The sequence below is a fragment of the Gorilla gorilla genome, chromosome 15 (assembly GCF_029281585.2).
Source record: "Gorilla gorilla gorilla isolate KB3781 chromosome 15, NHGRI_mGorGor1-v2.1_pri, whole genome shotgun sequence".
Lineage (NCBI taxonomy): Eukaryota > Metazoa > Chordata > Mammalia > Primates > Hominidae > Gorilla > Gorilla gorilla.
The window spans coordinates 124,481,757-124,498,824 of record NC_073239.2 but is presented as its reverse complement, the minus strand read 5'-3'; the positions used below and the strand labels follow the sequence as shown (position 1 = coordinate 124,498,824).

Here is a 17,068-nt window from a genome sequence, read left to right as displayed (position 1 = left end):
CCCTGGACCTGACCCTAAAACAACCCTAACCGTGGGCCCTGGACATGACCCTAAAACAACCCTAACCGTTGGCCCTGGACATGACCCTAAAACAACCCTAACCCTGAGCCCTGGCCCTGACCGTAAAACAACCCTAACCCTGGGCCCAAGCCCTGACCCTAAAACAACCATAAACCTGGGCCCTGACCCTGACCGTAAAACAACCCTAACTCTGGGCCCTGGCCCTGACCGTGAAACATCCCTAAACCTGGGCCCTGGCCCTGACCCTAAAACAAGCCTAACCCTGGGCCCAGGCCCTGACCCTAAAACAAGCCTAACCCTGGGCACTGGTACTAAAACAAGCCTAACCCTGGGCCCAGGTCCTGACCCTAAAACAACCCTAACCCTGGGCCCAGGCCCTGACCCTAAAACAAGCCTAACCCTGGGCACTGGCCCTGACCCTAAAACAACCCTATCCCTGGGCCCTGGCCCTGACCCTAAAACAAGCCTAACCCAGTGCCCTGGCCCTGACCCTAAAACCCTAACCCTGGGCCCTGACACTGATCCTAAAACCCTAACCCTGGGCCCTGACCCAGAGCCTAAAACCCTAACCCTGGGCCCTGGCCCTGACCCTAAAACCCTAACCCTGGGCCCTGGTCCTGAGCCTAAAACAATAACCCTGGGCCCTGGCCCTGAGCCTATAACCCTAACCCTGGGCCCTGGCCCTGACCCTAAAACCCTAAACGTGGGACCTGGCCCTGAGCCTAAAACCCTACCCCTGGGCCCTGGCCTTGAGCCTAAAACCCTAACCCTGGGCCCTAACCCTAAAACAACCATAACCCTGGGCCCTGACCCTAAAACAACCCTAACCCTGCGCCCTGAAACTAAAACAACACTAACCCTGGGCCCTGACCCAAAAACAACCCTAACCCTGGGCCCTAACCCTAAAAGAACCCTAAACCTGGGCCCTGGCCCTGACCCTAAAACAACCCTAATCCTGGGACCTGGCCATGACCCTAAAACAACCCTAACCCTGGGCCCTGGCCCCGACCCTAAAACAACCCTAAACCTCGGCCCTGGCCCTGAGCCTAAAACCCTAACCCTGGACCCTGGACCAGTGCCTAAATACCTAACCCTGGGCCCTGACCCTAAAACAACCCTAACACTGGGCCCTTACCCTAAAACAACCCTAACCCTGGGCCCTGACCCTAAAACAACACTAACCCTGGGCCCTGACCCTAAAACCCTAACCCTGGGCCCTGACCCTTAAACAACCCTAACCCTGGGCCCTGACCCTAAAACAACCCTAACCCTGGGCCCTGACCCTAAAACAACCCTAACTCTGGGCCCTGACATTAAAACAACCCTAACCCTGGGCCCTGGCCCAAATTGTAATGAGGTCTGTTGGGCAAAATTCCATATAAGCATAGTATAAATTAATAAAGCAAATCGTGATAAATTAGTACGATTGACTTTCTGGAGTTTCTGACAATAAAAGTAAGGAAAATGCAGAACACAAAGACAGAGAGTAAAAAGAGAAATTAGGAAAGCATTCTACATGTTTAATAGGAAGACACTGGCCGTGTTCGTGCAGCGGCAGTATGTCGTGACATGACATACCTTGGAGAGAAGTTAACAGATGAGGAAGTTGATAAAAATCATCAGAGAAGCAAAATACTGGTAGCGACACTCAAGGAAACCACGAAATTTCCATAACTTATGTCAGCAAAGTGGGAATATTGTACAGTGTGTGTTGAAGTTCCTATACAACATTGTTTATCTGCCATTTCTTTGTTTGTAAGGAATGTATATACTAAAAGTTCTTCTTGCTGTCAAAAGAATATGTGTGAATAAGTCATTTTAATTTATTCTTCTGTTTTTCTTTTATCTTCCTGCCATCATCCCACAGCCTTACTTTAGAAATTTTTTCTTTAGAAAATTGAACAAGTGCTCCTTGTGGTGGCACATACCTCGAGGATGGGAGGCAGGGGTGGAAGGGTCACTTGAGGCCATTAGTTTGACAGCAGCCTGGCCAACAAAGTGAGACCCCATGTCTGCAAAACAATTTAAAAATTAGCCAAGTATCGTCATGTATACCTACAGTCCCAGCTACCTCAACTTACGGAGAAAGTTCAGGGCCTGGAGAGAAGGCTGGGAGGCAGGAGCTGGGTCTGAAGAGGCCATTGTAACGATGGAGCTGTGCCTGTGGAGGCTGTTGTGAGGCAGTAGGCTCATCTGCGGAGACTGCCGTGAGGTAGGGTATGGGCCTAAATAGGCCATTGTGAGTCATGAGCTTGGTCTGTAGAGGCTGACTGGAGAGAGTTCTGGGCCTGGCGAGGCTGCCGGGAGGTAGGAGCTGGGCCAAAAGATTTAAGCACATTTACGTTGATTAGGCACTTCATTTCCATTATTACACTGGAATATATAATAAAATAATTATAGAACTCACCATAATGTAGAATCAGTGGGCGTGTTAAGCTTGTTTTCCTGAAACTGGATGGTCCCACCTGAGCGTGATGGGAGAAAGTGACAGATCAATAGGTATTAGATTCTCATAAGCACAGCGCAACCTAGATCCCTCACATGCACGGTTCACAACAGGGTGCGTTCTCCTATGAGAATCTAATGCTGCTGCTCATCTGAGAAGGTGGAGCTCAGGCGGGAATGTGAGCAAAGGGGAGTGGCTGTAAATACAGACGAAGCTTCCCTCACTCCCTCACTCGACACCACTCACCTGCTGTGTGGCTCCTTACGGCTCTATGGCTCAGGGGTTGGGGACCCCTGCTCAAGTGCATCCAAAGCGACCCTTCCCACACCAGTCTTCATAGTAGTCAAGGGCAGCAACCACTTAGCTCCCAAGGCATGTGCCTCAGCTGGCATTTCATCACAATCAACAGTAAGTGGTAGCTTGAGTCACTGTGAGGTCACTTCCTGGAAATCACCCTAACCCTGGGCCCTGACCCTAAAACCCTAACCCTGGGTCCTGACCCTAAAACCCTAACCCTGGGCCCTGACCCTAAAACCCTAACCCTGGGCCCTGACCCTAAAAACCTAACCCTGGGCCCAGGCCCTGACCCAAAAACCCTAACCCTGGGCCCTGGCCCTGACCCTAAAACCCTAACCCTGGGCCCTGGCCCTGACCCTAAAACCCTAACCCTGGGCCCAAGCCCTGACCCTAAAACCCTAACCCTGGGCACTGGCCATAACCCTAAAACCCTAACCCAGCGCCCTGGCCCTGACCCTAAAACCCTAACCCTGGGCCCTGACACTGATCATAAAACCCTAACCCTGGGCCCTGACCCTGAGCCTAAAACCCTAACCATGGGCCCTGGCCCTGACCCTAAAACCCTAACCCTGGGACCTGGTCCTGAGCCTAAAACCCTAACCCTGGGCCCTGGCCCTGAGCCTAAAACCCTAACCCTGGGCCCCGGGCCCTGACCCTAAAACCCTAACCGTGGGACCTGGCCCTGAGCCTAAAACCCTAACCCTGGGCCCCGGGCCCTGACCCTGAAGCCCTAACCCTGGGCCCCGGGCCCTGGCCTTGAAGCCCTAACCCTGGGCCCCGGGCCCTGGCCTTGAAGCCCTAACCCTGGGCCCTGGGCCCTGACCCTAAAACCCTAACCCTGGGCCCTGACCCTAAAACCCTAACCCTGGGCCCTGACCCTAAAACCCTAACCCTGGGCCCTGACCCTAAAACCCTAACCCTTCGCCCTTACCCTAAAACCCTAACCCTTCGCCCTTACCCTAAAACCCTAACCCTAACCCTAGTGAGCCTAGACCACACATTGCACTCCAGCCTGGGTGACAGAGCATGACTCTGTCTCAAAAAAAAAAAAAAGAAAAAAGACAGAGAAAAGAAAGCCAACAAGACACCATTAGGCAACCCATTGTCAGGTTATGGGAGTTTGAAAAGGAAAGTAGAGAAAAGAGAAGAAAGCTTATTTAAAGAATGGCTGAAGACTGCCTAAATCATGGGAAAGATTTAGACATCTAAATCCATGAAGCTTAAAGATTCCTGAAGAGTTTCAAACCAAATAGATACTCACCAAGTCACAATATAATCAAATAGTCAAAAGTTAAAGAAACTTTGCAGGTCAGGACAGAATCGAATAATACATTCAAAGTGCTGAAAGAAAAAAAGTGCCAGCAACTAATACTATGTCTGACAAAGCTGTCCTTCAGAAAGAAAAAAGAAATAACGTGCTTCCTCGACAAACAAAGCTGAGGGCATTCAGGACCACTAGGTCTACCTTAAAAAAATGCTTAACGGAGTTTTTCAAGTAAAAATGAATGAAGTTGGGAGCAGTGGCTCATGCCCGTAATCCCATTTTGGGAGGCTGAGGTGGGTGGATCACCTGAGGTCGGGAGGTCAAGACCAGCCTGGCCAACATGGCAAAACCCCACCCCCAGTAAAAATACAAAAAATTAGCCAGGTATGAAGGCCACTGAGATCGTGCCACTGCACTCCAGCCTGGGTGACAAGAGTCAAACTACATTTCAAAAACAAAAAAACAAACAAAAAAAACAAAACTTGAGGCCTGGTCTTCTGCTCCTCTCCAACCCCCACTTCTCTGGGCCCAAGCCACCTGGGCTGAGGAGGGGGTGAGGTGTGAGCCCCTGCCAGGAACTCCCTGCCCGGACCAAGTACTCGGCCCCCAGGCCTGCATTCAGTGAGGCCTCCCGTGGCGTCAGCATGTTCGTGTGGAGGAATGTGGAAGGTCACTCTGTGGCCATGTTCCCCTGGTACTCCATCCCCTTCCTGACCCCTCCCTGCAGCCACACGAGGCCCAGCAACCTGCCAGTTACTCAGTGGCCTCCAACCAGAGAAAACAACCTGCCAAGTTGGCAGCTGTTGCTCATGAGCATCCACCAGGTGGCACAGGGAGTGTTGACCCTGGGCGGCCCCCTGGAGCCACCTGCCCTGAAAGCCCAGGGCCCGCAACCCTACACACTTTGGGGGTGGTGGAACCTGTTAAAAGCTCACCTCCCACCATGGAGGAGGAGCCCTGGGCCCCTCAGGGGAGTCCCTGCTGGACAGTGAGACAGAGAATGACCATGATGATGCTTTCCTCTCCATCATGTCTCCTGACACCCAGTTGCCTCTACCACTCAGATGATGTCAGGCCCAGTCCCTCAGTGCCCTGCGCAAGGAACAGGACTCATCTTCTGAGAAGGATGGACGCAGCCCCAACAAATGGGACAAGGACCACATCGGTGGCCCATGAGTGGCGGTCATGATCTTCAGCAAGCGGCACCAGGCCCTGGCAGGGCGCACCAGGGTCACTCCAACCAGGATATCCGGACTGTCAGCCAGATGCTGACTCTGGCCCAAAGACTTCTACTCAGTATGGAGCTCCAGGCCACTTTGCAGCCCCTGGTGAGGGAGGTGTACATACCATGAATTGTGGGACCTTCAGAGCTTTTCACTTTTCGGAAAATAGCTCCTGTTGGGGCTACAAGATGGAGTGTGAAGAGGGCCTTGGGCCACAGGGAGGTGCCTGTGGACTAGGGGGAGTTCATGCACCCCTTCTTTCCCCAGAGGGGCTGGACTCAGGTGAGTATGGGGGTGGGGGCTCCTGCACTTCGACACAGGCAGCGGGAGGGTTTTCTCCCCATTCCCTCTGCACTCCCAACTTGAGCTATACTTTTTAAGAAAGTGATTCACCCTGCCTTTGCCCCCTTCCCCAGAACAGAACACGTTGATCATGGGCGATATTTTTCATTGTGCCAAACAGTTGCCATGACCGTCATTAAACCTGTTTAACACCAAATAATAAGGAAAATAAAATAAAAAATTCGAGCTTGGTGCAGAAACTCACCCCAAATAAATCACCTACCAAAATATTTACATAATGGTGGAAATATTCCAAAATTCAATATTTTGGGATTTATACACAAAAGATAAACAAATTAGAGGCCAAGAGGCTGCCAGAAGGGAAAAACGGGGCCTGGGAAGGCCGTTGTGAGGAATGAGCTGGGCCTAAAGAGGCCACTGGCAGGCGGGAGCTGGGCCTGCCGAAGCGGCCGAGAGGCAGGAGCTTTGGACTCGGGAGGCCGCAATGAGGCGAGAGCTAGCTGGGCATGGAGAGTCCGCTGTGAGTCCGCTGTGAGTCCGGGCCCGTGCAGGCCTTCGAGAGGCAGGAGGCCGGGCCTGCAAAGGCCCACTGGAGGTCAAGTTCTGGGCCTGAAGAGGCCACCAAAAGTCAAAAGCGGGGCCTGGGAAGGCCGCCAAGAGCCATGAGCTGGTCTGGGCTGAAAGAGGCCACTGGGAGGCAGGAGGAGCTGGGCCTGGAGAGGCTGACTCGAGGAAGTTTTGCACCTGGAGAGGCCGCCGAGAGGACGGAGCTGGGCCCGGGGAGGCCGACTTGCTGCTCTTCCGGGCCCAATTCCAGGCCGACTTGACGACAACTTGGGCCTGCTGGGAGCTGGGCAGGAGCTGAGTCCAAAGACGTTGTTGGGAGGCCAGAGTCAGGCCTGGAGACGCAGCTGGGAGGAAGAGCTGGGCCCGGAGAGGATGCCGGGAGGCTGCAAGTGGGTCTGGAGAGGCCGATTTGAGGAGGCCCGGCCTCCGCCTCCCGCATGGCGGCCTCTGCAGGCACAGCTGTTTCTCCTGGCTGCATCTCCCGCCTCCCAGCAAACAAGCTTTTTTGGCTCAGCTCCCGCCTGCGTTTGTAGACCCCGAAGTTTCTGCAACCAAGCTCTTCAGACCCACATCCCACCTCCCAGTACCTGAACAGTCCCAGCTCCGGCTGGAGAACAGAGTCTGTAGGCCCCGCTGTTGCCTCCCAGGGGAGTCTCCAAGCCCAGCTCTCACCCCACCACGACCTCCCAGGCCCAAGTCGCTGCCTGCCTCACAGCAGCCCGCGTGCGACCCTGCTCCTCCCTCACGGTGGCCTGTTGAGGCAGGGGCTCACGCTGACCTCTCTCAGCGTGGGAGGGGCCGGTGTGAGGCAAGGGCTCACGCCGACCTCTCTCAGCGTGGGAGGGGCCGGTGTGAGGCAAGGGCTCACGCCGACCTCTCTCAGCATGGGAGGGGCCGGTGTGAGGCAAGGGCTCACGCCGACCTCTCTCAGCATGGGAGGGGCCGGGGTGAGGCAAGGGGCTCATGCTGACCTCTCTCAGCGTGGGAGGGGCCGGTGTGAGGCAAGGGCTCATGCTGACCTCTCTCAGCGTGGGAGGGGCCGGTGTGAGACAAGGGCTCAGGCTGACCTCTGTCAGAGTGAGAGGGGCCCGTGTGAGGCAAGGGGCTCATGCCGACCTCTCTCAGCGTGGGAGGGGCTGGTGTGAGACAAGGGCTCAGGCTGACCTCTGTCAGAGTGAGAGGGGCCCGTGTGAGGCAAGGGGCTCATGCCGACCTCTCTCAGCGTGGGAGGGGCCGGTGTGAGACAAGGGCTCAGGCCGACCTCTGTCAGAGTGAGAGGGGCCCGTGTGAGGCAAGGGGCTCACGCTGACCTCTCTCAGCGTGAGAGGGGCCGGTGTGAGGCAAGGGCTCACGCCGACCTCTCTCAGCGTGGGAGGGGCCGGTGTGAGGCAAGGGGCTCACGCCGACCTCTCTCAGCATGGGAGGGGCCGGTGTGAGGCAAGGGCTCACGCCGACCTCTCTCAGCGTGGGAGGGGCCAGTGTGAGGCAAGGGGCTCACGCCGACCTCTCTCAGCATGGGAGGGGCCGGTGTGAGGCAAGGGCTCACGCCGACCTCTCTCAGCATGGGAGGGGCCGGGGTGAGGCAAGGGGCTCACGCTGACCTCTCTCAGCGTGGGAGGGGCCGGTGTGAGGCAAGGGCTCAGGCTGACCTCTCTCAGCGTGGGAGGGGCCGGTGTGAGGCAAGGGGCTCATGCCGACCTCTCTCAGCGTGGGAGGGGCCGGTGTGAGGCAAGGGGCTCATGTTGACCTCTCTCAGCGTGGGAGGGGCCGGTGTGAGGCAAGGGGCTCATGTTGACCTCTCTCAGCGTGGGAGGGGCCGGTGTGAGGCAAGGGGCTCATGTTGACCTCTCTCAGCGTGGGAGGGGCCGGTGTGAGGCAAGGGCTCACGCCGACCTCTCTCAGCGTGGGAGGGGCCGGTGTGAGGCAAGGGGCTCACGTTGACCTCTCTCAGCGTGGGAGGGGCCGGTGTGAGGCAAGGGCTCACGCCGACCTCTCTCAGCGTGGGAGGGGCCGGTGTGAGGCAAGGGGCTCACGCCAACCTCTCTCAGCGTGGGAGGGGCCGGTGTGAGGCAAGGGGCTGACGCTGACCTCTCTCAGCGTGGGAGGGGCCGGTGTGAGGCAAGGGCTCACGCCGACCTCTCTCAGCGTGGGAGGGGCCGGTGTGAGGCAAGGGGCTGACGCTGACCTCTCTCACCGTGGGAGGGGCCGGTGTGAGTCAAGGGCTCACGCCGACCTCTCTCAGCATGGGAGGGGCCGGTGTGAGGCAAGGGCTCACGCTGACCTCTCTCAGCGTGGGAGGAGCCAGTGTGAGTCAAGGGGCTCACGCTGACCTCTCTCAGGATGGGAGGGGCCGGTGTGAGGCAAGGGCTCACGCTGACCTCTCTCAGCGTGGGAGGAGCCAGTGTGTGGCAGGGGCTCATGCCTCTGGGCAGGGTACCAGAGGCATGGGCATCAACAGGCCACCGTGAGGGAGGAGCTGGGCCGCATGCGGGCTGCTGGGAGGCAGGCAGGGACTTGGCCCCAGGTGGCCGCCGTGGGGGCAAGAGCTGGGCCTGGAGAGGCCCCTGGGAGGCAAGAGCGGGACCTGCAGAGGCCGTTCTCCAACCATTGCTGGGCCCGTACAGGCCACCGGGCGGCAGGAATGAGGCCCAAAGAACTTGGCTGGAGAAAGTTCGGGACCTACAAAGGCGGTTGGGAGCTGGGCAGGAGTTGAGCCAAAAGAGCTTGCTTACTTGCTGGGAGGCATGGCTGGGAGATGCCGACTTCAGGACAACTTGGGCCTGCAGAGGTCACCGGGAGGCCCAAGCTTGGCGTGGAGGAGCCCACCGACCGGAGACCATTTGGGGCCTGCAGGTGCCATTGGAGGGCAGGAGCTCATCGTGGAGGGGGCACCGTGAGGCCTGACCTGGGCCTGGGGAGCTTGGCTTGAGGAAGCTGTGGGCCGACCAAGGACGCCAGGAGATGGGTAGGCACTGAGTCCAAAGAGGTTGTTGAGAGGCAGGAGTCAGGCCTGGAGACGCAGCCAGGAAGAGGAGCTTGGCCCGGAGAGGACGCCTGGAGGGTGCAAGTGAGTCTGGAGAGGCCGACTTGAGGAGGTTCTCAGCCCGGAGAGGCCGCCGGAAGGGAAAAACTGGGACTGGAAAGGCTGTTGTGAGGAATGAGCCCCATGGGCCTGAAGAGGCCACTGGCAGGCGGGAGCTGGGTGTGTAGAAGCTGCTGAAAGGTTGGGAGCTTGGCTTGGGGAGTCCACAGTGAGGCAGATGCTGGGCCTGAAGAATCTGCTTAAAAAGATTTAAGCACATTTACATTTATTAGGCACTTTATTTCCATTATTACATATATATAAATATATATACGTATTATATATCCAATATATAATAAAATGATTATACAACTCACCATAATGTAGAATCAGTGGGCGTGTTAAGCTTGTTTTCCTGAAACTGGATGGTCCCACCTGAGCGTGATGGGAGAAAGTGACAGATCAATAGGTATTAGATACTCATAAGCACAGCGCAACCTAGATCCCTCACATGCATGGTTCACAACAGGGTGCGTTCTCCTATGACAATCTAATGCTGCTGCTCATCTGAGAAGGTGGAGCTCAAGCGGGAATGTGAGCAAAGGGGAGTGGCTGTAAATACAGACGAAGCTTCCCTCACTCCCTCACTCGACACCACTCACCTCCTGCTGTGTGGCTCCCTACGGCTCCATGGCTCAGGGGTTGGGGACCCCTGCTCAAGTGCATCCAAAGCGACCCTTCCCACACCAGTCTTCATAGTGGTCAAGGGCAGCAACCACTTAGCTCCCAAGGCATGTGCCTCAGCTGGCATTTCGTCACAATCAACAGTAAGTGGTAGCTTGAGTCACTGTGAGGTCACTTCCTGGAAATCACCAGCATCCCATTTCCCACTGGCAAAGAGCTCAGCACTGCCCCCTGGGAAACCAAACCTATGCCCAAATCCCATCTGTGTGGGTTTATCTCCTGGGACCCTTCCTAACGTATTAGTCAGAGTCCAATCAGGAAGCATAAACCACTCAAAAGTTTAAAGTGGTAAAATTTAATACGGAGAATTATTCATTATAACAGGTGAACAGCATAATGAGAGATTGGCTAGCACAAAGTAAAGAGAACTCTAGAGAATACAGGACTAGCCCAGGCCAGGCATGGTGGCTCATGCCTGAAATTCCAGCAATTTGAGAAGCTAATGCAGGAGGATTGCTTAAGGCCAGGAGCTAGAGACCGGTCTGGACAACACAGTGAGAACCTGTCTCTATCCAAAAGAAGAAAAAAGTTAGCTGGGAGTGGTGGTGCACACTTGTAGTCCCAGCTACTCGGAATGCTGAAGTTTGAGCCTGGGAGGTCAAGGCTGCAGCGAGGCATGATTATGCCACTACAGTCTAGCCTGGTGACAGAGCAAGACCCTGTCTCAAAGAACAAAACAACAACAACCATTTACAGACAGAAAAGAGGTAGAGCTAATAAGCTAAGGAAAGATGTTGAAATGTGACAAGTAAAGTAATATGAGGTCTTTTATCTATTTAAAATAATCAAACAAAAAATGACTTACTAAATTATAATACCCTGTGCTGGCAAAGGTGCAGTGAAATGGGCACTTTCTTATACTATGAGGGGTGTTTAAATTGTGTATAAGCCTTCCTGGGTAAAGCTTGTCAATTTTTTAAAATAATGGAGACAGGGTCTCACCATACTGCCATACTGCCTCCTCCAACTCTTGGCCTCAAGCAATCCTCCTCTCTTAGCCTCCCAAAGTGCTAAGATTATAGCTGGGAGGCACCCAAAACCCTGTCAATTTACATCAAGGGTAATGAGAATGTCCATTCACCATGACTCACAGTAATCTTACTTCTGGGGAGACAATTCAATCTAAACAAAAGGTCATCTGTACACACACAGTAAAAATCTGGGAGTAACTGAAGACAGAGTTGGTAAGTGAAATAAGAAACAGTTCTAAGAAATTAAACTATGGTATCAATAGGCACCTGGTATAAAAGGTCAGTTGATGTTAGCTGCTACTTTTTTGTTGTTTTGAGACAGGGTCTCACTCTGTCACCCAGGCTGGAGTGCAGAGGCCTGATCATGACTCACTGCAGTCTCAGCCTCCCTGGGCTTGAGTGATCCTCCCACCTCAGCCTCCCAAGTAGCTGGGACTACAGGAACGTGCCACCACACTAGGCTAATTCATGTATTTTTCTGTAGGGATGGTGACTCCCCCTTTGTTTCCAAGGCCTATCGCAAACTCTTGGCCTCAAGCCATCCTCCTGCCTCAGCCTCCCAAAGTGTTGCGATTACCAGTGTGAGCCACCACACCTGGCCAGCTGCTACTTTTAGCAGTATTATTATTATTCTTCCACTCCATTAAAAATTATTATTTTCAAGGCTATGCAACAGTATGTATCCTACAGCGTAATTGTAAAAACATATACAGTTGCCGTCCCTCAGTATACAGAATTAGTTACAGCCGCCCATCTCTGCATATACCAAAATCCATGCTTACTCACGTTTCGCTGTCACCCCTCTGGAATCCACGTGTACGAAAATACCAAATATTAGTTGGGCGTAGTGGCAAGCACCTGTAGTCTCAGCCACGTGGGAGGTTGAGATGGGAGGATCGCTTCAGCCTGGAAGGTTGAGGCTGCAGTCAGCTGCGATAGCACTACTACCCTCCAGCCTCGGACAACAGAGGGAGACCCTGTCTCAGAAAAAAAAAAAAACAAAATAAAACAGGTTAGAAATTGTAATGAGGTCTGTTGGGCAAAATTCCATATAAGCAAAGTATAAATTAATAAAGCAAATCATGATAAATTAGTACGATTGACTTTCTGGAGTTTCTGACAATAAAAGTAAGGAAAATGCAGAACACAAAGACAGAGAGTAAAAAGAGAAATTAGGAAAGCATTCTACATGTTTAATAGGAAGACACTGGCCGTGTTCGTGCAGCGGCAGCATGTCGTGACATGACATACTTTGGAGAGAAGTTAACAGATGAGGAAGTTGATAAAAATCATCAGAGAAGCAAAATACTGGTAGCGACACTCAAGGAAACCACGAAATTTCCATAACTTATGTCAGCAAAGTGGGAATATTGTACAGTGTGTGTTGAAGTTCCTATACAACATTGTTTATCTGCCATTTGTTTGTTTGTAAGGAATGTATATACTAACAGTTCTTCTTGCTGTCAAAAGAATATGTGTGAATAAGTCATTTTAACTTATTCTTCTGTTTTTCTTTTATCTTCCTGCCATCATCCCACAGCCTTACTTTAGAAATTTTTTCTTTAGAAAATTGAACAAGTGCTCCTAGTGGTGGCACATACCTCGAGGATGGGAGGCAGGGGTGGAAGGGTCACTTGAGGCCATTAGTTTGACAGCAGCCTGGCCAACAAAGTGAGACCCCATGTCTGCAAAACAATTTAAAAATTAGCCAAGTATCGTCATGTATACCTACAGTCCCAGCTACCTCAACTTACGGAGAAAGTTCAGGGCCTGGAGAGAAGGCTGGGAGGCAGGAGCTGGGTCTAAAGAGGCCATTGTAACGATGGAGCTGTGCCTGTGGAGGCTGTTGTGAGGCAGTAGGCTCATCTGCGGAGACTGCCGTGAGGTAGGGTATGGGCCTAAATAGGCCATTGTGAGTCATGAGCTTGGTCTGTAGAGGCTGACTGGAGAGAGTTCTGGGCCTGGCAAGGCTGCCGGGAGGTAGGAGCTGGGCCAAAAGATTTAAGCACATTTACGTTGATTAGGCACTTCATTTCCATTATTACACTGGAATATATAATAAAATAATTATAGAACTCACCATAATGTAGAATCAGTGGGCATGTTAAGCTTGTTTTCCTGAAACTGGATGGTCCCACCTGAGCGTGATGGGAGAAAGTGACAGATCAATAGGTATTAGATTCTCATAAGAACAGCGCAACCTAGATCCCTCACATGCACGGTTCACAACAGGGTGCGTTCTCCTATGAGAATCTAATGCTGCTGCTCATCTGAGAAGGTGGAGCTCAAGCGGGAATGTGAGCAAAGGGGAGAGGCAGGAAATACAGACGAAGCTTCCCTCACTCCCTCACTCGACACCACTCACCTGCTGTGTGGCTCCTTACGGCTCCATGGCTCAGGGGTTGGGGACCCCAGCTCAAGTGCATTAAAGCGACCCTTCCCACACCAGTCTTCACAGTAGTCAAGGGCAGCAACCACTTAGCTCCCAAGGCATGTGCCTCAGCTGGCATTTCGTCACAATCAACAGTAAGTGGTAGCTTGAGTCATTGTGAGGTCACTTCCTGGAAATCACCCTAAACCTGGGCCCTGACACTAAAACCCTAACCCTGGGCCCTGACCCTAAAACCCTAACCCTGGGCCCTGACACTAATACCCTAACACTAGGCCCTGGTCCTGAGCCTAAAACCCCAAACCTGGGTCCCGGCCCTGACCTTAAACAACCCTAAACCTGGGCCCCGGCCCTGACCCTAAAGCAACCCTAACACTGGGCCCCGGACCTGACCCTAAAACAACCCTAACACTGGGCCCCGGCCGTCACCCTAAAACAACCCTAACCCTGGCCCCGGACCTGAACCTGAAACAAGCCTAAACCTGGGCCCTGGCCCTGACCCTAAAACAACCCTAACCCTGGGCCCTGGCACTAAAACAAGCCTAACCCTGGGCCCTGGCCATGACACTAAAACAACCATAAACCTGGGCCCTGGCACTGACCCTAAAACAAGCCTAAACCTGGGCCCTGGCCGTGACCCTAAAACAAGCCTAACCCTGGGCCCTGGACCTGACCATAAAGCAACCCTAATCTTGGGCACTGACCCTAAAACAACTGTAACCCTGGGCACTGACCCTAAAATAACCATAACCCTGGGCCCTGGCCCTGAACCTAAAACAACCCTAACCCTGGGCCCTGGCCCTGACACTGAAACAACCCTTACCCTGAACCCTGGCACTGAACCTAAAACAACCCTAACCCTGGGACCTGGCCCTGACCCTAAAACAAGCCTAACCCTGGGCCCTGGCCCTCACCCTAAAACAACCATAACCCTGGGCCCTGGACATGACCCTAAAACAACCCTAACCCTGAGCCCTGGCCCTGACCGTAAAACAACCCTAACACTGGGCCCTGGCCCTGACCCTAAAACAACCCTAAACCTGGGCCCTGACCCTGACCCTAAAACAACCCTATCCCTGGGCCCTGGCCCTGACCCTAAAACAACCCTAACCCTGGGCCCTGGACCTGACCCTAGAACAACCCTATCCCTGGGCCCTGGCGCTGACCCTAAAACAAGCCTAATCCTGGGCCCTGGCACTGACCCTAAAACACCCCTAAACCTGGGCCCTGGCCCTGACACTAAAACAACCCTAATGCTGGGCCCTGGCCCTGACCTAAAACAACCCTGACCCTGGGCCCTGGCCCTGACCCTAAAACAACCTTAACCTTGGGCCCTGGCACTAAAACAAGCCTAAACCTGGGCCCATGTCCTGACCCTAAAACAACCCTAACCCTGGGCCCTGGCCCTGACCCTAAAACAACCCTAACCCTGGGCCATGGCCCTGACCCTAAAACAACACTAACCCTGGGCACTGGCCCTGACCCTAAAACAACCCTAACCCTGGGCCCTGGCTCTGACCCTAAAACAAGCCTAACCCTGGGCCCTGGCCCTGACCCTAAAACAACCCTAAACCTGGGCCCTGTCCTTGACCCTAAAACAAGCCTAATCCTGGGCCCTGGCCCTGACCCTAAAACAAGCCAAACCGTGGGCCCAAGACCTGACCCTAAAACAAGCCTAACCCTGGGCCCTGGCCCTGACCCTAAAACAACCCTAACCCTGGGCCCTGGCCCTGACCCAAAAACAAACCTATCCCTGGGCCCTGGCCATGACCTAAAACAACCCTAACCCTGGGCCCTGGCCCTGACCCTGAAACAACCCTAACCCTGGGCCCTGGCACAAAAACAACCCTAACCCTAGGCCCAGGACCTGACCCTAAAACAACCCTAACCCTGGGCCCTGGTCCTGACCCTAAAACAACCCTAACCGTGGGCCCTGTCCCTGACCCTAAAACAAGACTAACCCAGGGCCCTGGCCCTGACCTAAAACAACCGTAACCCTAGGCCCTGGCCCTGACCCTAAAATAAACCCAACCATGAGCACTCACCCTAAAAAAACCCTAACCCTGGGTCCTGACCCTAAAACAACCTTAAACCTGGGCACTGACCCTAAAATAACCATAACCCTGGGCCCTGGCCCTGACCCTAAAACAACCCTAACCCTGGGACCTGGCCCTGACACTGAAACAACCCTTAACCAGGACCCTGGCCCTGACCCTAAAACAACCCTAACCCTGGGCCCTGACCCTGACCCTAAAATAACCCTAATCCTGGGCCCTGGACCTGACCCTAAAACAACCCTAACCGTGGGCCCTGGACATGACCCTAAAACAACCCTAACCGTTGGCCCTGGACATGACCCTAAAACAACCCTAACCCTGAGCCCTGGCCCTGACCGTAAAACAACCCTAACCCTGGGCCCAAGCCCTGACCCTAAAACAACCATAAACCTGGGCCCTGACCCTGACCGTAAAACAACCCTAACTCTGGGCCCTGGCCCTGACCGTAAAACATCCCTAAACCTGGGCCCTGGCCCTGACCCTAAAACAAGCCTAACCCTGGGCCCAGGCCCTGACCCTAAAACAAGCCTAACCCTGGGCACTGGTACTAAAACAAGCCTAACCCTGGGCCCAGGTCCTGACCCTAAAACAACCCTAACCCTGGGCCCAGGCCCTGACCCTAAAACAAGCCTAACCCTGGGCACTGGCCCTGACCCTAAAACAACCCTATCCCTGGGCCCTGGCCCTGACCCTAAAACAAGCCTAACCCTGGGCCCTGGCCCTGACCCTAAAACAACCCTAACCCTGGGCCCTGGCCCTGACCCAAAAACAACCCTATCCCTGGGCCCTGGCCCTGACCCTAAAACAAGCCTAAACCTGGGACCTGGCCCTGAACCTAAATCAAGCCTAACCCTGGGCCCTGGCCCTGACCCTAAAACAACCCTAACGCTGGGCCCTGGCCCTGACACGAAAACACCCATAAACCTGGGCCCTGGCCCTGACCTAAAACAACCCTGACCCTCGGCCCAGGCCCTGACTCTAAAACAACCCGAACCCTGGGCCCTGGCACTAAAAGAAGCCTAACCCTGGGCCCAGGTCCTGACCCTAAAACAACCCTAACCCTGGGCCCTGGCGCTGACCCTAAAACAACCCTAACGCTGGGCCCTGGCCCTGACCCTAAAACAACCCTAACCCTGGGCCCTGGCCCTGACCCTAAAACAATCCTAACCCTGGGCCCTGGCCCTGACCCTAAAATAACCATAGCTCTGGGCCCTGGCCCAGAACCTAAAACAACCCTAACCCTGGGCCCAGGCCCTGACCCTAAAACAAACCTAACCCTGGGCCCTGGCCCTGACCCTAAAACAAACCTAACCATGGGCCCTGGCCCTGACCCTAAAACAACCCTAACCCTAGGCCCTGGCCCTGACTCTAAAACAAGCCTAACCCTGGGCGCTGGCCCTGACCTTAAAACAACCCTAACCCTGGGCCCTGGCCCAGACCCTAAAACAAACCTAACCCTAGGCCCTGGCCCTGACCCTAAAATAAACCCAACCATGGGCACTCAAACTAAAACAACCCTAACCCTGGACCCTGACCCTAAAACAACCTTAACCCTGGGCACTGACCCTAAAATAACCATAACCCTGGGCCCTGGCCCTGACCCTAAAACAACCCTAACCCTGGGACCTGGCCCTGACACTGAAACAACCCTTACACGGGACCCTGGCCCTGACCCTAAAACAACCCTAACCGTGGGCCCTGGACATGACCCTAAAACAACCCTAATCCTGGGCCCTGGACCTGACCCTAAAACAACCCTAACCG

At 54.1% G+C, this 17,068-nt stretch overlaps 1 long non-coding RNA gene across 5 annotated transcripts in view; it reads right to left on the bottom strand.

Annotated features, from left to right (window-relative positions):
• Nucleotides 1–13,024, bottom strand: part of LOC134757165 (uncharacterized) — a 76,709-nt gene extending 63,685 nt beyond the window's left edge. For 2 of the 5 annotated variants that reach the window (XR_010130850.1, XR_010130853.1), the window contains exons 1-2: nt 12,939–13,024; nt 2,103–2,335 (exon numbers count right to left, since the gene is read on the bottom strand). This is a non-coding gene — a long non-coding RNA (uncharacterized lncRNA). Of the gene's footprint in view, nt 1–2,102; nt 2,336–8,639; nt 9,400–9,520; nt 9,579–11,640; nt 11,836–12,612; nt 12,846–12,938 lie in introns of those variants that run through there. The other 3 variants (XR_010130852.1, XR_010130848.1, XR_010130851.1) reach the window with 3 other exon arrangements.
• Nucleotides 13,025–17,068: the final 4,044 nt, after the last annotated feature.